The sequence below is a fragment of the Canis lupus genome, chromosome 25 (assembly GCF_003254725.2).
Source record: "Canis lupus dingo isolate Sandy chromosome 25, ASM325472v2, whole genome shotgun sequence".
Taxonomy (NCBI): Eukaryota; Metazoa; Chordata; class Mammalia; order Carnivora; family Canidae; genus Canis; species Canis lupus.
In genome coordinates, this window is record NC_064267.1 from 46,668,247 (window position 1) to 46,690,857 (window position 22,611).

The window sequence follows — 22,611 nt, forward strand, 5'->3', positions numbered from 1 at the left end:
ATTAAGATAAGTGGAAAATTATTACTGTTACTTTATTATAGCATTTTAAACCATTTTTTTTTTCCTGGTGGAAGGCAGAAAGAAAACCATGTCTTATCCATTTTTAATTTTTTTTAAAGAGATTTTATTTATTTATTCATGAGAGACCCACAGAGAGGCAGAGACACAGGCAGAGGGAGAAGCAGGCTCCATGCAGGGAGCCCGATGCGGGACTCCATCCCAGGACCCTAGGATCAGGCCCTGAGCTGAAGGCAGATGCTCAACCACTGAACGACCCAGGCATCCCTCATTATCCACTTTTTAAAGTGCAAGTCTTAAATCCTTTATTTTTTGTTTGCAGTAAAGCATGATCTGTGTTTTAACCTACCGACTTGCGGATGCTGTAGGAAAGCACAGCAAACCTGTGACAGTGGTGATCTCCGCTGTTCTGGAAGGGCGCCTGCAGTGCCGCGCTTGCCTGCAAAGATCTGACTGCATCTAGTAGCTTACTCTGTGCACCTCCTCCTGGGATTAGGGATGTTACTTCCTGTGGCTGAAATTGATGATGCTTTGAACTGTTAATGCTAGGAGATGACCGGAAGGGCATAGAGCAGGAACAGTGCTTTGGAATCTTCAGCTGAGCCAGGAGGTGATTTTTGGGGATTTTTACATTTAACACGTTGCCAACTCTTGAGATACAGGGATGGGAGATGCATCCTGTCCCTGCCCAGGGCTGCTTGTTGAGGGGCTCCTGGCCCAGTTAGAATGCAGTCTCTCCTGCTTCCCATTCTTGGTCCCTTTTAGGGCGCCAGCTGCCACGAGTGGTTATTTCTCACGTTGCACCCACTTCTGTAAGTTTTCTCTCTACCCTCCTTCCTGTGCTTTCCCCTGTCGCACGGGAGGGAGGGGACCCGGGTATGAGGTGGCACAGATCACTGCAGCAGCCTCCAGGGGCCCTCGCTGGGGCAGAGGCAGCAGAGATAGGTCTCATCTTCACTTCTTCCTGAAGACACTATTCATTCCTTTCTGAGAAGAGAAGCTTAAAGATGCTGGAGTGAGGCATTGCGTGGGGCCTCTGGGGTCTCTGGGCAAATGTGTTAGTTTGGGGGGAGGCATGTTGGGGCTAGGAGAGACGTGGATGTGGAATGAGAAAGAAGAGCCACAAAGGGACGTAGATTTTCTTTCTACCTTTTTTCCTTTTGGGCAAAGGAAACACAGCCCTTTCTCAGTCTGGGGTAAGGAAGCTGCTTTAGTGCCTGCACCTGGGGACCCACCTCGGACCTCCTGGGTCTCTGTCCAGGCTGAGGATCACTGGGTCCTGCTTCCTGCCACAGCATCCTCGGGAGCAGGACACGCACGGCGATTGGCAGTTGGGGGTAGTGGGGGGCACTCCGGTTCTCACCGTCGTCCTTCTCTACATCCCTGTTGAGAGAGTGTCATTTTTATTTAATAAGATCAAAAAAGAGAAAAGAGCTTGGTTATCAGGAAAGCAAATGATACTTAAAGACTCCAGAAAGCCTCTGCATACTCTCCTGGGTGTGCTCTCTTTGGAGGGGAAGAGGAGATGGGAGAAAATCTCTACAAAATCTTCTTACGGTGTCTAAGAGAGTAGACAATGAGAAAGCCTGAGATGAATTAAAGTGGGATGCAGAGACCATTATAAAGGGATTAAAAATACAGGAGAAATTGGAGCTGCCCGTAGAGACAGGGCGTTTATCTCTTTCTCTTCCCAGGACTGGGACAGCATAAGTGAAGAGGCAACTCCGGGGGGCCTCATAAACCTCATGCAGAAATAAATGACTTCTGGAATAAAAAAAAGTTGCAGACCTGGAAGGATGTTTGCAGCCTTTTTTTTTTTTTTTTTTCCTCCCAGTATGGTCCTTTGTGTGATCATTCAGTTGCTCGAACAAAGTCTAGGTGGACACAGGTTTGAAGAGCATTTAAAAAAAAATAAAAATAATACTTGCTCATGGATTGTCTGTTTTGTTTTTAAGGAGTATAAATACCAAAAGTAATTATAGTTAATTTTCTTTGGACTATTCTGGAAATTTTTTCTTACCTAAGCATGTGTCTCTTACTCAAACAGTTATGTTTGAGTTTTTGTGTTTAACAGTATCTGTGGGACAGAGTTCTGCTTCAGGACATATAGACGACCCCTCACAAACAGGAGGGGACACTGCACTGGGTCAGCCTGAGGGCTAGGAGAGTGGACGCCTGCATTCCCATCCAGTGGAAGAAACAGGGACCTTTGGGGTCCTCCATGCACCCCTTCTCCCTTGATTTATCGTCCTCCATCCTCCCCCCTGGTCACTACTGGCCTCAGTCTCATTCATTGTTCCCTGTAGTTCCCCTTATTAATTTCCAGCTTTATCATTTAGTAGATGTATCCTAAAATAGAGTATTGCTCGGTTTTGCTTGTTCTTGTAAGCTTTACATAAATGTGATTTATGTGTCTGTGGTGCTCTGATTGTGCTTTTTTTTTTTTTTTTTTTTTTTTTTGGCTTACCATCGTTTTTGTTACCGAGTTGTGGCAGTACATGGAGCTGTGGTCCCTCCACTCCTGCTCCGTGTACTGTTCCATTTTGTGGGTTAAGCAGCATGACCACCACTGTGGCTGTGTCTTACTCTTTCTAATGGACATGTCGTTTTTTTTTGTTTGTTTTGTTTTTCCCCGGTGGGCGCTGGATGTTATGTAGTGTCTTAAATGGATCAAGGACCCTGATTGTGAACGATCATTCTCTCCCAGGAAGGAAGTTGCTGTTCTCTGTGGTAGCAGGGTGATGCTCTTCAGGCTTCAAACCATTGGTGTGCTCAGCGTCTTTGACGTTTGTATATAACTCATCTGCAGGGCAGGAGCCAGGGAGCGGAGTGTGGTTCAAACAGCAGGGCCTGCGGGCCACTCATCAGGGATCCTGGGTCAGGTGTTTGATCCCAGAGAGCGGGGACCATCCTGAGCATAAGGGCCAGTGCCAGACCTGGGTTGTGGCCTTGGCCTTCAGGGAGCCTGCCTTGTGTGGACACGTGGAGCAGAAGTGAGTCCGTAGATGAAAAGGAAGCGGTATATATGGCTCATTTCCTCCTGCGGTTTCAGGCAGCTTCTCTATCAGATCAGAAGAGCCTGTCAGTCCCCAGGCTCCATCACGGAAAAGTAAAATCTCGTCTTTCTAGCAATACCCTGTTCACTGTTGAAAACATTTGCACAGGGCAGCCCGGGTGGCTCAGCGGTTTGGTGCCGCCTTCGGCTAAGGGTGTGATCCTGGGGACCCAGGATCGAGTCCACGTCGGGCTCCCTGTGTGGGACCTGCTTTCTCCCTCTACCTGTGTCTCTGCCCCTCTCTCTCGCTCTGCCTCTCATGAATAAAAAAATAAAATCTTAAAAAAAAAAGGAAACAGTTGCACAGTGCCCAGAAGGCCCCGAGTTCTTAAATCCTCCTCACCTACCTGATGATACACAGGAGTTTAATGTGTCCATTCAAATTGTTAGAAATGATTATAAAACTATATGTTTTATAGGAGATAATCTTAAAAAAGAAAGTTGATTTTCTTTCTGGCTTTCACCTTATCTGTATCTATGTAAATGTATGTTTGGTTTGTTTTACTGAACCACTGGTGATGCTTTAGGACACTTGAGCACCAGACATGGCCACATGTGTGCCCTGAGAAATGAGGCAGTAATTCTCAGTAACCGCTGGCCATGGAGCATTAAGCCAGTACCACCCTCTACTTTGCTGGCTCTATTTATAGCTCCCAGTTGTCCCACTAATGGCCCTCATAGCCTTTTTGACAGTCTCTGAATTTTATTTTTACCTCTGGGAGCTAGACCACCAGAATCAGGGGGGCACCAAATTGCAGTTGGGATTTGTCCTTCATTTTTGGGATTTGGAGCTGTTTACCCGTTGGCTGAGGGCTGGCTTTTCTTCGGGACCTGTTGGGTAGGTTGAGGCAGTGTCCTTCCCCAGGCGTCATCTGGCCCCTTCCCACAGGGGTAAGCCTGTGACAGGCCCCGGGGGCAGGCTGGGCCAGGTAAAGGGTCAGTATCACCTGCAGGTTCCGAGAGGGGAGGTGCCTGAGCTGGGCGGTCACAATGTAGCCGTTCTGTGGGATAGAGGAGAGCTGCTTCATTCTGTTAGGTGTCCACTCCTGCAGAGGAGCATGCTCACTAGGAGATCGTTAAATCAGCCGGGCGGTTTGGCCGACATTCCCTGTCCCTGAGCATGGGGAGAATTACTGGCTTTCCATCTTCCGCAGGGAACGACGGGCCCTCGGAGCGTCCTGGTGAGAAGTTGGAGGAAGATTGTTGGCCTGAGCTTCAGGACAGGGGCTGGGGCTGCCTGCGGTGGTTTTCGGGGCCTCACCCAGGCCTGGAGCTGTGCCCAGGGGTCTGACAGCTTGAAGGCCTGAGCACCTCTGTACCACAGGGATCTTTGTGCCTGCTGGAGCTCTGCCCTTCAGGCCGAGAGTTGGGGTGAGACCACGCCCGGCAGCTGGCCTGGCCCCAGGCTGCCCTCCCGTCGGTTTTCCTTTCAAGTTTACCCTCTGTCCTGTCCTTCCAGTCTAAAGTGCTGCCCTGGCTTGGCCTCCTCTGAGAGGCTGCCTGGAGCATCCCTGCTTAGAAAGGTCATTTTTCCTGCTTTAGAGAAACAAAGTATATTTCTGAAGGACCAGCAAGCTCCAGAGGATGTGGACCATGTTACAACAGAGCAGGACGTGAACGTGGCTCACCTTGGAGGGAGGCAGGGCCAGGCTCTGCTCCAGGGTTGGAGTCTGGGTATCCCCACTCCCACCGCACCTCCTCCTTGGGAGATTCCCCCCCACCCCCACCCAGGGACGTGGCTTCCTCTTGTGTAGATCTGTTGGTACCATTTGACATGTTGTTTCCAAGCAGATTGAGCAAGAGAAGATACTGGATTCCATTTTCTAGGAGTTTCTTGAGCACTTTTCAGCAGAATGGATGCTCCGGGGGAGAAAAGGAGCTCTCCTGTGAAGGCAGAAAGTGTTCTTCTGGTCAGATCCTATTAGGCTCCTCTTGTTCCTTTTCCAGTTCCTCTTAATTCATTTTCCAGCTTGGCACCCCTGACAGAGTAATCGTAGATGTGACCTCAGCCAGGAGCACCTGCAGTGAGCTCAGGCCTCACGCCTTTGAGGAGCAGCGGCAGGAGCTGGGTGGTGTGGAGGAGGCGCCCCTGGGAGCCCTCACCAGTGCTGGCAGGTGTACTTTGGGATATCCAGCGGTGGCGTGTGCCCTCCGAAACATAGGCTCAGGAAGGAGGGCACAGGACAGATCTAAGATGACATCCCACCAAGGGCTCGGCACTTGCACCGCTCTTCCCTCGCTGCCACAGTTGTGACAGTGCGTGTGTGTTCCTCTGGCTCTGGTCCTGCCCTGTTCCGTGTGTGCTGGCTTCCCTGTTGCCTCCCTCTCCTCCACTCGAAGTGTGTTTGACAGCAGAGTGACTGGGGGTGTGTTTTCTTGAGGTGTAAGCTTGAGAGTGTTCAGGGCTTACCAACACTTCGCATTGAATGGCCATTTGCATGAGTGATGACCCATTGCTCAGATGGGCTTCTGCTGGTACCAAGAACGTGACGGGAGCCAGTGGCAGAGGTCTCCAGTCCAGTTGTCCGTGCAGTGGCCCATCAGGCTCTGTGGCAGGACAGGATGAAGCTGGTAGAGGGACACGGGAAGCTGCCGTTTGCCCTCGTGAAGAATGTCCCGACCCAGTGGGATTCCGTGCTACCCAGCAATGCTCCGAGTCCCTATTGCCACGGACCTGTTTCCCCTCTACATGGATCTGTGTGTAGTTCCTGTTATGTAAGCTTAGAAGGAAAGGAGGATGCTCTTTGGGGCTTGACCAGCCTCCATGGGTAGAAATAGGATCCTTTTCAGAGTCACTGTGGCTGGGAACAGGCTTTTGTTCTCTGGAAGTCAAGTCTCAAAGCACAGAGGCTGAGCACGTTGGCCCTTTCCCCTGTGAGTTAGGTCCTGTTGCCCACCAGGGTGGCACAGTGCCTGCCTGGCCTGGTGAAAGTGGGGGCGCTCCGCTGAGCCCCACCCCCATTAAGATGCCTAGAGCTCCTTATCACACGAAGCCCTTTGCTTAAGGCCTTCCCGTGCTGTGACTGTCAAACTTGAATTTCCAGTTGATTAAACGGGAAAGTCTGTCTTCCTATTGGAAGGTCGACTTTATGAACCTTTCGTGTCAGGTTTCAGAATTGCTCTGTTTCCTGTGGGTGAGGCTGGGCCAGCCAGGGTCATGTTACCTTCTTCTCAATGGCCCTGTATTCTGTGGATAGAGGTTCTTATAGTATAGTTGTTAAATGTTGGCTTGAGTTAAACAATATTCTAATGAGACCAGCAGTCATTTCAACACACGAACGGAGGTATCTTCTGCATCCTTTGGGGTAGAATCAGACGGTTTCCTCTTTCCCCTGAGTTACTGCTGTTTTGTTGTGTAGATCAGTCCCTTAGGGGGATTAGGATCCTGTGCTCTCAGGGAGGTGGGCACTCCCAAAGCTGACTCCAGTGACCCACCGGGGTTCAAAGGGCTTATTAATCATGGTACTGTTGGTTAAGGTCATTTCGATTTCTCTCTTCCATCCCATGTCAAGAATAGCGTTATGTGTTCAAGAAGGGCATCAGTGAACACAGCTTCATTCAACCATGCGGCCGAGTCTGAGCGCTTTGCCTGCTGCAGGGAGGGGATGGTGTTTGCAAGGCTGTGAGGGTCAAGAGGAGCCCTGCCTCCATCCTGATGACAGTGCTGCAGGGCCAGCCTCGGAAATCTGAGTTCAAGATTTATTTAGAGGAAATTGGAGACAAAGGTGAAACCTGTCCGGATCTCTGCGCCTGCTGATAATGAAGCAGGGGGCAATAGGAGATGAGGTTTTCTGCCCCCAGCACCTGATCCGATTTAGTCAGATCCAGGAACTGTTTCTGAAGCCTTTGAGGTGTATGTCCCTATAGTTAGTTGCAGTTCGTCCCCTGCAGCTGTCCCTGCAGCCTCTGCTTGGGGAAAGCAGCGTGTACCCGCCCTGGGGCCCCTCCAGGATGCTGGCCCTGATTGCTCCTGCAGTAGTACGCTCTAATTCTGGCCCTGTTGGCTGTGGCTCTAGGGTGGACAGAGCTGAACTGTTTCTGCTCTGCTAGAGTTGAAAGCACTTGCGGCCTGGGACCATCGTTTACATACCCCGTCATCTGCCAAAGCACCAAGCATTGGTTGGCACTTGCTGCCTGCTTGTTGGACACAGAACATGGGAAAGGTAGGGCTTCTGCTACGGGTGGGGCAGGCAGGGCCTGGGAGACCTCTCCTGACCCTGGAGGACAGGGTGGGCTACAGACGGCAGGTGACCACCAGTTGGCAGAGCAAGTCCCCTACTGGAAGCTGCTTGGAACCCCTTTATTCCGTACCTCTCAACAGGGGTGAAAATCCATTCTTGAGAGGTGAAAAAGTCCCAAATGCTACAATGGTTCCTGGCCACAGGACACAAACAGGAGTACAGCGTATCTCTGCTGCTAAAGTTTCACAGGGGAGATGATTAGGAAAAGAATTCTGAAAAGACTTCTTAGGTTGGGTAATAATGAAATAGGTTTAGAAAGTGCGATTCTTAATCTCCAGGTCTTTGTTCTTGGGGTCCTGGATGTCCACCCCCACCCCAAGGTCTTGGCTGACCCTTCTCACTCTTCAAGTTTCAGCACAGGCTTCACTCTCTGGGCAGTGATTTCCATGCTGGGTGTAATGGTCTGTCTGTGATGGAGGGGGTCAGAGGGCAGGAATCCGGGGACATGGGGACAGCTGTCACCAAAGCAGGCCAAACCCATCTGGGCTGTCTCCCATACCTCCCATACCTCCCATACCTCAGTTGTCTCCTTGCCATCATGTGTGAGTGTTGCTCTGAGCCAAGCTTGAGGCTGCAGGGAACACCGAGGCTGAGTGCACGGCAGGCCCCCTGCCTACCCTGATCAGAGCTGTCCTGCTTCTTTAGGGCCTGGATTATCCTGTGAAATGGAAAATAAGAAGCTTACAGATCTTTTTTCAGGGGCAGAGGGGACAAGCAAAGTGGAGATTGTAGTCTGGAAGTAGTAGCCTGGTTTTCAATTAACCAGGTTGAACTCCTGGTGTTTCCTGGCATCCTGTCAGGAGAAAGAATAATGGTTCCAGAAGCATGCCTGGGATCTGCGCATCTGTCCCGGATCTCTTTTGGGAAACAGGGCTGGGGTCCTTCCAAGATGACTTTGGTTTCTGTCCAAGACTCGGATTATTTAGCAGCTGATGGTGATGATGGGGTGGAAGCTTATGGGGAGATTGAAGGGCGATCCTCGGGGGTGACAGTGATGGCTTGCCTTCCCCCCACTCGTCCTTGGCTCCCATACCGTGAGAGGGCCCTCGTGGGGACCCGAATGAGGACCTGCTGATTGGAGACCCCTCTGTGAGCACTACCTTGCCCTGTAGCTTGCTTCACTGTGCTCTTCACTTTCTTGGACAGAATGAGAAGGTTTTATTTAGATACTGATGTGAATCTTGAAACAGATTAAAGAAGGTTATGGAAAATCCTGCCCATTGAAGAAAACCAAGCAGTTTGTGGAAGTAGAGTGAGAAGGTGGGATCATGGGTCATTAGCTCAGAATCCATAGGCAGCTGCCACGTTAGCCATGGAGCTGTGCAGAGGTGAACTACGGGAGAAAGAGACTTCATCTCTAGGAACCTTTAAGTGTCTCAGGGAAAACACACATTTTTAGGGTTGTGGTGTAAGACGACACCATGGAGGGATGTTCTCTACCCACTGGCGGAGAGCAGAGAAGTGATGGAAGCAGCAGGCTTGGGAGTCAGACCCCATTTCTTCCGCCCTGGGGAGCTAGCATAGCCATTTGGTACCCACTGCCAGTTGCATACCTTCACTTACGATTCTAGAAGGCTTTTAGAACTCTTTGAGCAAATCTCTGCCACATATCTGGTTTTTTCCTCTCCAGTTCTTGAAAAAACAACAACAACAACAAAACAACAACAACAAAACAAACTAACCTCCGGGGAGTTATGTGCTGCTTTTATTGACTTCTTGAATGTTTTCTCAAACTCTTGGAAGCTCAAGAGAACCTGGGACTCTCTGTGAGTCTCCTAGTCCTGGTCCTGTGAACATTGGGTTGCTGCTTGGAGCACCTATAACACAATAAGAGAAACGAGTCACATTCTTCCAGCATTTTCCATCAGCCGCCCTAGGAAAACTAAATACAGATGAGTGAGACCACAGACTTGTGAGGCCCTTTTTTCAGCCTGGCGTAGAACCTGTGGGTGCTGTGAAATCCATTAACACAAGATTAGCGAACCCCAGGAGCCCATCCGTTGGAAGGTGAGAGGGCCTTCGCTGTTCTTGTCTGCCTGGGTTCCCTTTGTCTGCATTAATATGACTTCTAGGCCCTGCCTTCTTCACAGAGTGTGTCTAGTGTGCCTGAGATTCAAAACGGGGCTCGTTTGAAACGATGCCATCGAGAATGTGCATCTTCCATGTCCAATGTGGAAAGGAGTCTGTTTCTCCTAGGAGATACTCAAACCCTATAATGCCAACCTCCTGGGTGACCTCAGCTTGTGTGAGCCCTTTCAACCATGGTGTTGGACTTGTTTCATGTGGTTCCCATGAGAAGGTGAATTTGTTGGCGTGGGGGTAGGCTTGGGGGTGGAGGCAACAGGTGGATGCTTGGGTGTCTGTGCATCAAAAAGACCTCAATAAAATTCTCTGCTGATCTATATGTGTAGTAGCCTCTTCTTGAAACGGTTCTATGGAAATACCTACACACCAGTGACAGGTATGATGGATACCTGTTAGCCAGGCCTTGGAGAAGGTTAGCCTCCCCCTTGTTGCCATTTCTGCCCAAATGTCATGAGAAATAGTTCTGTCCATTTTAGTGCAAGAAAACAGAGTGATGGTTATAAGGTTCCTGGAGCAGATTCTGGAGCAGAGAGGAAAGTCCAGTGCTTTAGGCACCGGTTGACTCCGTACTCAAGACAACTGTTTTCCTGGGGATGGTGGCGACCTTGCCTTGGCATGCCTGGGTCTGGAGGCACTTACTGCTCCCCATCAGTCTCCGTGTTCTGTTGTGTGATTCCAGTGGTGAAACACTGCAGGTGGTGCATACTGAGATTCTCTCCTTGACTTGAAGATTTCTTTCCCCTCTCTCGCAACTTGCCTGCAAAAACACTTGGGTATACAGAAGTCCACAAGCTCCTAAGTTTGCAGCAAAGCTTGGGCTCTTCAACTGGGAGTCTGGTTCTGGTCTTTATACATATGAAAGTGCACACATTTCATTCTCAGATTTTCCATGTGTTTGATTAGGGCTGTTCTAGAGCTGGTTCAGCATCTCTCAGGCCAAATCCATCCCACCACTCCTGTTTTGTAAATAAAGTTTTATTGAAACAGCCACACTCTTCTGTTTGTACATTGCCACTGGCTGCTTTTGCAGAAATGCCTTGACCCTTGCAGAAATGCCTTGACCCCTGCCCTAGAGAGAAACCAAGGAGTTTGCATGATGGCTTAGTTCAGATGGAACACACTGGATTCTGGGGCTTGGGCAGAAAGGGAGAAACAGCCTCAGGATATATGGAGCTCACCCAGGTGGCTAAATATTTCAAGGCTTCCTGTTCCTCTGGTGTTGTGTACCTCCCAGTTCTTGGAGGAAGGGACGCTAAAGAAATGAAGTTCTTCTCTGTATAAGGAATGGGGTCTGGAAGAGGCCCCTGTAGGCAGGGCAATCAAGCAAGGAGTGCTGGAGCAGAGCAAGACAGTTGGGGAAAATCAGTGAGTGCAGCCTGGCAGGAGGCCCACTTGCCATCTGCCTCCCTCTGGAAGGACAGCGTCCAGGTTTGCACACTGCATAAGCCTCAGGCTCTCTGAGGACTCCTGAGAACAGCCCTCGCCCCGGCCCCTTGTTTGGAGAGCTGTGATAGAGGTTTAGGGGAGATGCAGGGTTTTCACCAGCCTGCACGAAATGCTTCACGTTCAGCCTCTATTTTTAGCTATGCCAGCCTGTCCTAGCTCCCAGCTTTCCTGGTACAAGTTGAGTTTGTCCGTTAATTTTCTGCATGCCTTGTGGGCAGCTTTTGTTCCCTTTAAATTACTATTTTAAAGCCCCTTTCCACAATCTAATTTTTAAAAATGAGCCTAGTACTGTTTGCATTTTAGCATCTGGTGAATCACAGCAACAGAAATTAATAATTTCTGAGCACTCACGTGAGTCTGTTTTATGAGCACCCTTAGCCTTTTCTATAGGAAAGCCCCATGTAAGCCACTCAGAATTGTTAAATTCAAGAAACAAGGTAGCAAATATGGACAACACCCTAGTTGCAGCTCACAGTATGAGGACTCCTGTCCCCTGGGAGCATTTTGGAAATGGAAGATGTGTGCTCGAGTCCTAAGTGCATTTGGATCCCCACGTGATTGCCGGACGCCTTGCGGTCGAGAAGCTCCGGGCTGCCCCATTCATCCCTCGTGCTAATGCTTTGTTGTACATGGTTCACCCTGTGTGGAGGGAGTCAGGAAAGGAGGCAGTAGCAGCTCCATTCTCTCTGGTCTGTGGTGCGGACATGGTGACCTGGTTACGCTGCAGGTGTGGTGTCCCTTGTGTAGAAGGCAAGGAAGGACACCATCCTCCCCAGCATTCCAGGCTGGGCCTAAAAAGAGAAGGACCGTTGTGGGTTCAGGAACGGGCAGCTCCTTCTCTACTCCTTGCAGCCAAGACCCACCCTTCCTCCAAGCCGCCTCATCAGAGGGATTCCTGACTGCACTCAGGGCTGCCACCAGCTAAGGGGGACCATCACCTGCCCGGGGAAGCCTGTTGTCAAACCTGGCCATGTGCTGGGGCCCCTTACTACAGCCTTGTGCAGAGACTGTGCTGCAGACACCTTGTGTAGTACATTTGTAGCAAGTTTTATCCTCATAAAGTCACCTGGAACTGGTGGCACTTGCAGTGCTACCTCTTGTTAGCTAGCTTTTAGGCTCGCATGCCACGGGCAGTGCTTGCTTGGGCTTTCCCTGTGTCAGGCTGGGCCTTGAGCTTTCAGCAGCTCCTACTTGCCAGAGGGAGGGTACAGACAGCCGCTGGAGTGACCGTAAGGACCGGCATTGCCCAGGTGCAGGGCGATGAGATGTGATGGGTTTCTCAGGTGACCAGAAGTGACCTGTGCGGGCCTCCGTGATGGAGGATTGGCCCTCGGCTCTTGTGGACTCTCGTGGATGCAGTTCACTCTTGTGGTCTGTTGTGTGTGAAATGGTGAATGTCCTGTATCTGTCCTCGTGGTGTCAGGTGAGTTTTTAGGGGCATCAGGTAGGGCTGGTGCTGTAGTGATCTGGGGCCTGTGCAAATCTGGGTAGAGGTGGGAACAGGACTTGATTTTTCTGGAGTGCTGGCTGGAGGTGGGCAGGGCCTGGGCAGAGCCTGCAGCTGGGTAGGTGAACGGGTTGGTGGCCCAAGGCTCTTATCCTCACAGTGTCTGGCGGCCCTGCTCAGTCACGCCCGCTTGTCCCTGTGTCTGGGCCTGATGCCGCCGTCCCATATGGTTCTTTCCCTGGTGTTCCCTCTGAGCCCTTTATGGAACTGAAGCCCTTTGCTGCCAGCTGCTCACCCACAGAGGTCAGCCGAGAGCTCCAAGTGGCTTCTCAGGTCCTGATCGGGCTCTGTCCTTTCATCCCCACGTCCCCAGTGCCACTGATGGCACCAGCCTGGGTGGGAGCTGCCAGGAGCGCCAGGTCATGGGCCCCACCCCACCCCCGCTGCCGGGGGCGGCCCTGGGAGCCGGCAGGGTGTGTCTCCCTTGGTGGTGCTGAGGGCTTGGCAGGACTTTAGGACTGACTGTCTTTTGGCCCATACCTGAGAAGCAGGAGCTGGAGGCAGGATGCTGGAATGGGATGAAGAACCTTGATCCTTCTTGTGGATCTTGAGTCTGGTGCTAAAATAGTGTTTCTTAAAAGTGCATGTATGTCAGAGGAAGGTGGCTGACTTTGTGGGACAGGACACGGCAGCTGGTGCTCCATGCATGGGGCAGGAGCATCCTGCTCCACTGGCCCACCTCCGGGGCAGGTGAGACGCCCCAGAAAGGTCCGGCCTTGTCCTGATGTCTGCCTCCCTCCCCCTCCTCTCTGAGGAGCCCTATTTACTTCTTTTCCTGCCTTCTGGAAATGAAAGTTCCAGGCCTCGCATCTCCCCAGCTGATTCTGAGAAGGTGGAGGGAGAGGAGCCAGACAGGTTCTTGGGCCCGTTTGTGAGACTGATTCAAAGGATTTTCTTTCCTAGGCACATTCTTGGAGGGCATTTGCCAAGGATTTCTGAGTGGGGCACCTCTAGAGAAGGAAGGCTACACCCCGAGAGTCTTGGATGTGGAGGGGGCTCACTTCTCTTCCCATGACCAGTTGGTCTGGGGGGTGAAAGGGGAGGGTGCTCTGAGCAGGACTTGCAGAGAGCACCGTGCACCCCAGCACGTGGGGTGATGCAGAAACCCGGGGAGCTGCCACCCTTCCTCCAGCCTGAGTGCATGCTTTCGGGAGGGAGGAGAGGCCCCGTGCCGTTTCTCCCGGTTTATTCTACCTGCGTCTAAAAAGGTACAGGAAGTGTGCAAAGCCTCCTGGAGAATTCTGGTGTGAATGATTTAAATCCAGCCCCAATCCCCACTGGAACAGAACTTTGGGGAAGCATTACACAGATGAGTTTGAGAACCGCCTGAACGGGCTGCTAACCTGCCCTCTGGCCACATGCATCTGGGCGGCTCTGCTTAGATCCACTTTAAATTCTGCATGTTGCTGGCACTGAGAGACACAGTTACTGCAGGGAGAAGAGAGAAGCTGGAGCCAAGAAATTTATCAAGGGACATTTTATAACTGGAAATAGTTTAGGAAACCAGGCTTGGAACGCTTCCCTGGTGTACTTATAATGCAAATGGGATTTCATTGTGTGTTTAATGTTTGCTGTTGGTGGAGGCCAGAAGACCAGTGGAGTCACTTGGTCAAGCAGAACCACCGGCTCTTTGGATACAGTGCAGAACCCTGGGGAAAGGACTTTCCGGAAAGGGTGGAATGCTTCCATCGATCCTTCCTTCATTCAGTCATTGACTCACCAGAAATGTCAGAGGTGCAGCTCCCATTTGTCGGGTGTGGGGACGTGGGGTGGGAGCAGCTGGTTCACCTGCGGGGATGACGGACAAGGGTGAGCATCTGTCGGGGGTCTGGAGCCGGGTGTGGCAGAGATAGAGTTCCTGTGGATGCAGAGAGACTCGCACCCTGAGAGCTGGGACAGGAGGGCTCGTAGAGTTGGAGGAAGCAGGAGAGAGCCGGGCCTGCAGTCCAGAGAGTTGAGTTATAGGAATGCAGCTGCAGAATGTAGTACCCGAAGTGAGGGGCCACGTATGTCCCTCTCACCTGAGCCAGGTGCTGGCTCTGCAGTGCAACAACGGCCTTTCTGTGGACGCTAGTACAGAGCGTCGGGGCCCACTTTGGTCCTCACTGTGCACATGCACACGCGCACACAGAGTTTACATGGGTGTGAGTGTGACATCCCCCTAGATGTGTGTTTCTCTGAACCTCAGTTTTATTTCATCAGCAGGTAGCATTAATACTTGTCTTGCTGTGTTGTGAGGATTAGTGTAGAAAGACAGATTTCCAGAACACTAGTACATGGTAAGTACTTCATGAATCATTACTGCTGTTACAGTCACCGTAGTCTTCCTCGTCGTCGTCGGTTTTAAAAGGACTGGTTGAAACCTTGTGCTGTATGAGCACATCTTCCTGTACTGATCCGCAGGGGGATCTGTGTGTGGGATGGAGCCTGGTCCCTGGAGACGCTGGATAACAGCTTGTATGTGGAGCCACACGGTAGGCCTGTTTTTCGGTGGTCACCTCCTAGGGCTTTGGATTTGGAGTCAGCCAGGGGCAGGGCCGCCAGCAGGTGTGGTGGGGCTGCAGGTGGAGGAGCCATTCAGGGCACCTGTAAGCATGTTTGATGTTCCTAAGTGGATCACCCTATGTTCTGCAGTAGAAGTAGCATTTTTTTTCCCCCTGAAAATGTCTCAACTCAGGTCACTTGATGTGGGAAGGCAGCTCAGCTTAGGGCTCAGAGAGCCACCATCCATGCAGCAGCCCAGCCCACTTGCCCTGAACCAAGGCCAGCCCCAGGCGCCTGTTACTGGGTGGACAGAGACTTTCTTCTCTTGAGTCCCCTCTGGCCAGAAATTCAGGGAAGGTAACTGGTAGTGAACATTCAGTCCAGTCCTGCAGCAGACCTGCAGTAGGGCTCCAGGGAAGGTGGTTTTCAGAAGTAGGAGGGTGTAGAGGAAGGTAGGCTTCGGGGAGGAGGAGGGAGCCTGTAAGACAGTGCATTAATCTGGCCCGTAATTAGGAACCCTGATCTTCAGCATCTCGTTTTAATTAGCATGGGTCGGTCTGCCTGTGTGTTTATGCCGAAGCAGAGTGTGGCCTGCCTAGCGGCTCCTCATGATTTGTTTGGGTTTCCTATGTGGGAAGTCTGCTTGTGACTGGGACTCTTGATTACATCCCCTGGGGTGAGAGAGGGGCACCATCTGGGGGGCGTCCTGGGAGCGTGTGGACCTTTCCGGTAAGGCAAGCAAACCAGGACCAGACTGCCCTAATCTGGCCCCTCCACCCAGAAGCTAACCTGGGCCTCTGCTCCCCGTGCCTCTCGGGAGACCACCAGGGAGCCCTCCAGTTTCGGGGAGGGAGGAAAGAGTGTTCCATTTACACGCCTGTGGTTGGAGGTTCCAAGGGCCTCATAAAAGTCTTGATGCCATTTGGAACTATTTTTTGAGTATGCCAAACAAACTTTCTCTCCAGCCAATAAAATTGTAGGGGGGGTCTGGGGAGGTGGTTTCCCCTGGTATGAGCACTTGGTTTCTAAGCATTTTGGAACCGTGGGGTCACCCTGGGAGAGCCCTGTGGGAAGTCGGGCGATGGCGTGGCCTGGGGCTCTGGTATCTCCCTGAGACTCTGTGATTCTTTTCTCCAGATGGATCATTTCCTTAGGAATCTGGGTTAATGAGGAAAGTATTTCTCCTTAAACGAGCCAGGGGCTTGCCTGCATTATAACAGACCACGCTGTGTCCCTCCGTGATGCAGACTGCTTGGTGGCCTGCTCTGTGGGCCTCTCCACTGGCACGTTGGGTCTGCTCAGCTGAGAAGCGTTGGTGACACAGCCCCGACGATTTGGCTTGCTGTCCACTTGTGCCCATCGGGTTTGCATTTTCGGTCTCTGAATAAAAGCAGCCCCAGCTTGAGTGTCTGAAGCCTGGCCACACACTCAGGGAGACGCTTGTGGTGTGTTGGGTCTGCCAAATGGGCGCACGCGTGTCCAGGTGGCACACTGTACAGGTGCCTCCTGGGCTGGACGGGGGCTGGGGCGCTTGCCTCTGCAGGTGAAGGAAGTTTATGCTGTGTGCCCGCCGCCCCCTGCTACCCCCAGGTGTGCAATAGGAGGGAGAGCTGTGTTCAGAGACTGGGCTGTGCACAAGCAAGTCTGTTCTGGGGTCTTTTCGTCAGACTCAGGACAGACTTTTGGCAAGTTGGGAGGAAGTGACCCAAAGCACCTGTGTGAACTACTGCTTTGATCTTGGCAGCCTCACCCGAGTGAAGCCACAGGTGACTGAGATGCTGGAGGAAGAGAACTGGATGGAGGTCGCTGCCTTCTCTGAGCATCTGAGGTTAAAAGCCAGGTGCAGGTGGCATGCCAGATGTCAGAGGCTTGTGGCCAGTGGCCGACGCCATTGCAGCTCTGGTTGGGTCATCGGTTGGACAGTTGCTTGGTCGTTGAGTGCTTGGGCACCTATTCTGTGTGACAGACCACGTGGGTCAGGCCACAGAGACCGGCAGGCAGGCCTCCCAGGCCTGGCTCCCTCTGTCCTCCAGTTTGATCGTGGGCCACGTGGGAGCTGCTGGTCAGAGGAGCTGTGAGGGAGACTGGCGGTGGGTAAGGGGCTGCAGCTTCACCCAGGGGAGGAGAGACGGGGCTGAGGCTGAAGGGGTGTGAGTATGTGTGTGTGTGTGTGTGTGTGTGTGTGTGTGTGTGTGTGTACATGTGCTTGGTGAGGGGAGCCTGCCGGGGGGCCCGCCCGCACCTCTCCCCTGCTGCTGGCCAGCAGAGGTGCTGCCCCTTCTCCGGTTGGTAGCGTGGGGAGCAGGGCCCACTGTGAGGTTGGTAGCGTGGGGAGCAGGGCCCAGGGCTCCTTTGTCCTTGGCCTGCACCTGCCTTCTGCACCTGAGGCCTCAGCCGCTGCTCCGGTGGCCCTAGGGGCGGGCTGCCTCCTTGGCCCACACCTGGGCCTTGCAGGAGGGGCTGGGGCTCAGACTCAGGCTGCAGCCCCAGGGGCCATGGGGGAGCCTCACTTCCCCGGGGGAGGGCTGGGCTGACATAACCCCAGGAAGGGCTGCAGTAGAGAGGCCCACCTTTGCCCGCTCAGATGGCCCCTGGGTGCCCCCCGAGTAGACCCTGCCTGGAGAGGGCGGGAGTCTAGAGCCTCCTCCAGAGTTCGGTGGGAGGGGGCTTTGTTTTGAACGCCTGTGTCTCCTCCCTCCACATGTATACGTGTGGTTAAGTGAACTAACGCGAATGAATGAATAGAACCAGGATAGACGCTAACTTACCAGCTGCCTTAGAAAGTGCGGTAGTGTTTTCTCTGCCAGGCCCGGAGGCCTTGACTCTAGAAATCGGTTTTTCTAGATTGGTACGGTTGAGCTGCGGCCGGGCCCAGACGTGAAAGTGAGACCAGCGCCAGGTGCGCTTGCCCCGTGCGGATGGGCGCTATGCCTTATGTGTCTGTGTTTCCAGAAGGTTGTTTTGGCTGAATTCCTGACGCAAGCTCGTGCGGTCCTCTGCTTTCCCACTGGGAACGTGGAAGTCAGATTGGAACCGAGAGCTGGGTTAGTTTGGGTCCCACGACCCTGAGCATTTGGCGGACACTGTCGGGGCCGCTGGCTTTCTGGAGACTGGGCGTGGAGGCGAGAAGGGGGGTCCCGGGCTGCCCAGCTGCCAGGGCCCTGGTGGGAAGGACTCCCCGCCACCTGGTCTGCTTCCTGCTGGCTTTTGGAGCGGAGCCCGTCCGGCGCGGTGCCCGCGGGTGCCTGGCCAGGAGCTGGGGCCTGGAGGGGACGGTGGCACCTGCGCCGCCTGCCACGGGGCCGCCCAGAGCCTCCCAGGCCCCGACTCCTTCCTTGCGACTCACAAGCGCCTTTTCCTCTGGGCGGCGGCCTCCGTGGGGTCTCCTCGGGCTGCCGAGCTCCCAGCTCCCGGGCAGGCGACTTGGCCACACACGCCGACGCCGCAGCGGCAGCAGGGGCCTGAGGCCGTTTCGATTCCGTGAAAGGAATGGAATCCCGGCTCATTCCAGGGATCCTGGCTTTCGAGAACTAATGGAAACGTGAACCAAGAAATGTTGGAGCCGTGAACATGTGTTGGCCTTTCTCTGTGCCAGGAGCTCGAGGTGCTCGACCCGAAGGGGCCTGCTACTCCCCCACTGTCCTGTTCCAGAACGTTCCCTGCTGTTCAGATGAAGAAACTGAGGCCCAGTGGGGCTTCTCAGACGGGGCGGGGACCCTGGTACGGGAGGCCCCCAGGGCCCAGCAGCTCCGAGGCCTGCTCTGGCAGCCTTTCGTGTGTGCCTTTGGGCCCACGATGTGGAGTTGCTCGCGTTGGCTCCCTGGGCTCCCTCAGCTCCCTCGCCTCCCTCTTCTCCCCCGGCTCCCTCACCTCCCCAGGCTCCCCCGGCTCCCTCACCTCCCCAGGCTCCCTGGGCTCCCTCTTCTCCCTGGGCTCCCTCACCTCCCGGGCTCCCTCAGCTCCCTCAGCTCCCTCGCCTCCCTGGCCTCTTCGGGCTCCCTTGGCTCTCGGGGCTCCCCGGGCTCCCCCGCAGAGGCAGTTTCAATCTGCAGATACGGTCGCTGCCCGGTGAGACTGAGGCCCGCGGGGGCCTTCCGTGGGCCCGTCCTCCTGCCAGTGGGCTTCTGGTCACGACCAGGTGGCCTCCCCTGTTGGTTGGGTGATGAATGGGGGTGCTGCTGTGGAGGCAGGCCTCTGGGCCGCGTCCCCGCGTCATCCGTCTGTCATGTGCTCAGTGCTCGTGAGCCTCGGCCGGTCTCTGAGTGGGCGCACGGTGCACGCCATGGGGGCTGCCTGGTGGAGGGACCAGGCCTTCCCTGCACAGAAAGGGTGGTTCTGTCCATGGAGGGCACGCAGTAAGTGTGCACGGTTGTGGTTAGTCAGGTCCTTGGAGGCCGTGGGGCCTGTGTGTGTGTGTGTGTGTGTGTATGAGTGTGAGCTGCTGTGTGTGCGCACAGGCCCCCACTGCCCCCTCATGCTGTCGCCCCCCTCAGGGCGAAGAGCCCGTCTCTTTCAGACACACGTTGCCTCATCCCCCATGTCCCGACTTCTTTCTGACTTCATTCTGTGTTGTCTTCCTTGCCTATCTGTGTCCCGTGACTTTAGCCACTTCTTTCCTCCTTATTTCAAACCACTCCTTAGCCCCGAACGTCCTTTCTGCGCGCCTCTTCCTTGCTAACCACGAAAACACGTCTGCCGTTGGCCCCTGGCAGGCGTTTGTTCTCTGTGGGCCTCTGCGTGTGTCTGCCTCAGTTCCCCTCTCCTGGCACTTCCAGTGCGTGTGACGGATCCCAGGAACGACGTGTGCCCAGGAAAACCCAATGTGTTGAAATACAGCCTCTCAAACCCTTGAAAATACCCGAGCCCTTCCGGAATGTTCTCACGTCTCCATCAACTTCCTTTCTCTTTCTGCCGTGACCCCGCCACCCTCCAGCCTTTGCCTTCAGGAGAAGGAAGAGCGCCCCGGAGATTCCAGCCCACTTTCCCTCGCGCTGAGTTCCAGGAAGCCTCGGCTGCTTTTCCCACGGGAGCCGTGTGATGCTGGGATGGCGCCGCATTCCTCGCAGAGGACACAGCCTTGGAGGGTTGGGTTGGAAAGACGCAGCAACTTTGAACGGCCGTGATTTATATTATACTACAATTACGCTCTCAGCCGTAAAGACTCTGTGCAAATAGATTTCTTAAGAAGCCCCAAGGTGCGGTGGGTAGAAGTCGAGCAAATACGCAGATGGGCTCTGGGAAATCACTACCATAGCCTCAGACAGGTCTGTTTGTCTTTAGAAAAAAGAGGTTTATTACACATTCATTGAGGTTTCTTAGGATTATTTGCCAGCTTTGAATTGATGAGACTATGATGAGGGGGGTGTTGTGAGTGTCCCAGGACCGTCTGAAAGGTGTCCAGGGAGGTGAGCACTGATGTCTTATTTTGCATCTAGACGTGCTTCTCTGTGGCCAGCAAATGAGGGCCGTCCAAGGAGCATCACTGGACCGCTGGGCGCGTGGCTGCCTTGCGCTGGCGAGTTGATTGGGATGCTGGGAGTGTCCCCACTTCTAAGTACTATTCTCTGAGAAGATCTTAAATCAAGTTTTCATTACGAGAGTAATGTGTACTCATGCAGAAAAAGCTAGGAGATAGGATGGTAAAGGATGGCCCTCCTCCCGATCCCCAGAGGGAACCCATGTGCTGTTTCTTGGAGGTGGTTCTGCGCATTTTCTGTGCAATATATACTTTTTTTTTTTTTACTTTTTAAACATAATAGTTTTCATTGAAATATAATTTGCAGACCATACATTTGAGCCCTTTAAAGTGTACAGTTCAGCAGTTTTTAGTATATTCACAGGGCTATTCACAAAGAGTTTCAACACCACTCTCTAATTCCAGAACATTTTTGTCACCCCAAAGAGTGCTCTGTACCCATTAGCAGACAGTCTTAATTTCTCCCTCCTCCCGGGCGCTGCAACCTTTAATTTAATTTCTGTCTCTGTGGATTTGCTTTTTAGCAAAATGCTTTCAGGGTTCATCCATGGTATAGCGTGTCTCTTTTTAAGAGAGAATTCATACAGGGAAGAAGGGAGGGCGGAGCTCACGTTTGTTAAAAACATTCATTCCTGAGTGGACACTGGGTTGTTTCCACATTTTGGCTATTATAAATCGGTGCTCACAAGCAGTGTAGAAGGGTTTACATTTCTCTACATCCTTGCTAATACTGGTTACTGTCTTTTTCATTACCGCTATCTTAGTGGGTGTAAAGTGGTGTCTCATTGTGGTTTTGATTTTTATTTCCCTGATGGCTCATGGTGTTGAGCCCTTTTTCATGTTTTTAGCGGCCATCTGTACACCTTCTTAGGAGAAATGCCTATTCAGATCTTCCGCCCATATTTTAATTGGATTATTTGCCTTTTTATTGAGTTGTAAAAGTTCTTTGTATATGCTGGATTGCTAGGCTCTTAGGAGATACGTGATTTGCACGTCAGTTCTCCCATTCCATGGCTTGTCTTCTCACCATGGTGTTCTCCGATGTACACAAGTGTTTCAAGAGTCCAGTTTACCTATGTTTTATTTGGTTGTGTGGGCTTTTGGTGTCCTGTTTAAGAAATCACTGCCTAATCTGAGGTCATGAGGATTTACTCCTATGTTTTCTTGTAATGCTCTCCTTCAATCTATTTTGAGTTATTATTATTATTTTTTTGTCTACGGAGTGACATAGGGGTAATTCTTCACTTTTTCCCTTCCCAGTGTGTTTGGGCGGCCCTCCACCTCAGCGTGTTCAGATCTCTTTCTTTTTCAAGGGACCGGTGTCATTTCCTCATACGGCTCTGCCATCACTTGTTTACTTAGACTTTTGTTCAGTGCGGCTCTGCTTGGCTTCCTCCCCATTTTCCCCAGTTCTAAGCAGTGCTTTAAGGACCATCCTCGTGCATATGATGAAATGCCTTATTTAATTTAAAAGATTTACTTATTCTTTTGAGAGAGGGAGTGCGCATGTGCGCACAGGGTAGGTAGGGACAGAGGGAGAGGGAGGAAAAAGTCCCAAGTAGATTCCCCGCTGAGCATGGAACCCCTTGGGGGTCTGATCCCATGACCCCAAAGTCACAGCTCGAGCCAAAATTAAGAGTTGGATTTTCAACCAACTGAGCCACCCAGATGCCCCTGAAATCCATTTTTAAAAATAAGGGTTGGGCAGCCCCAGTGGCTCAGCGGTTTAGCGCTGCCTTCAGCCCAGGGCCTGATCCTGGAGACCCAGGATCGAGTCCCGCGTCGGGCTCCCTGCGTGGGGCCTGCTTCTCCCTCTGCCTGTGTCTCTGCCTCTCCCTCTCTCTCTCTCTGTCTCCCATGAATAAATAAATTCTTAAAAAAAATAAAAATAAATAAATAAACATGAGGGTTAAAATTGTCCTCATCTTTAACTGTTGTGGTGGGCGGAAAAATGACCTCCAAAGATGTTCATGCCCTAATCCCCAGAGTTTGGGATTATGTTACCTTATATGGCACATGGGACTTTGTAGGTGCAATTGTGGTTAAGAACCTTGACATGGGATTATCCTGGATTATCTTGTGGGTCCAGTATAATCACAAGGGCCCTTACATGTAGAAAAGGAGAGTCTGAGAGAGAAATGTAACTTTGGAAAAATGATCACATCAGATGTGATGCTGCTGGCTTTGATGTGGGAGAAGGGGCTGTGAGCCAAAGAATATGTGTGGCCTTTAAAAGCTTTTGGAAAAGGCAAGGAATGGATTGTCCCCTGGAGCCTTCAGAATGGAATGCAGCCCCAGT

At 52.4% G+C, this 22,611-nt stretch overlaps 1 protein-coding gene across 18 annotated transcripts in view; it reads left to right on the forward strand.

Moving 5' to 3' along the window:
- Window positions 1-22,611, forward strand: part of AGAP1 (ArfGAP with GTPase domain, ankyrin repeat and PH domain 1) — a 533,006-nt gene that overhangs the window by 38,713 nt on the left and 471,682 nt on the right. The window lies entirely within an intron of this gene.